Source organism: Galeopterus variegatus, unplaced genomic scaffold (genome assembly GCF_000696425.1).
Source record: "Galeopterus variegatus unplaced genomic scaffold, G_variegatus-3.0.2 Scaffold12987, whole genome shotgun sequence".
NCBI classification, from domain to species: domain Eukaryota; kingdom Metazoa; phylum Chordata; class Mammalia; order Dermoptera; family Cynocephalidae; genus Galeopterus; species Galeopterus variegatus.
In genome coordinates, this window is record NW_007739098.1 from 17,939 (window position 1) to 18,283 (window position 345).

At 27.5% G+C, this 345-nt stretch overlaps 1 protein-coding gene across 1 annotated transcript in view; it reads left to right on the forward strand.

Moving 5' to 3' along the window:
* Window positions 1-345, forward strand: part of TRIM77 (tripartite motif containing 77) — a gene marked incomplete at its 5' end in the record, with an annotated part of 11,436 nt that overhangs the window by 8,622 nt on the left and 2,469 nt on the right. The gene's annotated exons all lie outside the window — the stretch shown is intronic.

The following is a 345-nucleotide window of genomic DNA, read 5'->3' on the forward strand; positions in this document are numbered from 1 at the left end:
GCCAGTTCAACAAATTGAAATTGTGCATTCTATTTGACTAACTATTATTTTTGATATGAAAGATTATGTAATTTTTATTTTTCTTTCCTTTTTTTGATTTTATTCTATTTCTTTTTTAACCTACAGTGAGAATTAGAAAAAGGCAAAGTACGTTAAAAATGACATTGAATTTTTTTATATATATACAAAGTCTTGCTGAAATTTCATGTTAGGGTCAATTTCCTCTATTAGTCTTTTAAGAGAACAGGGAAGCAGGTAAATATGCAAACCTTTATAACTAACTGTATAACTGCCACTTTACTGTCAGAGAAAGCTAACTGAAGCCTGGTAAAAATAAACAAACAA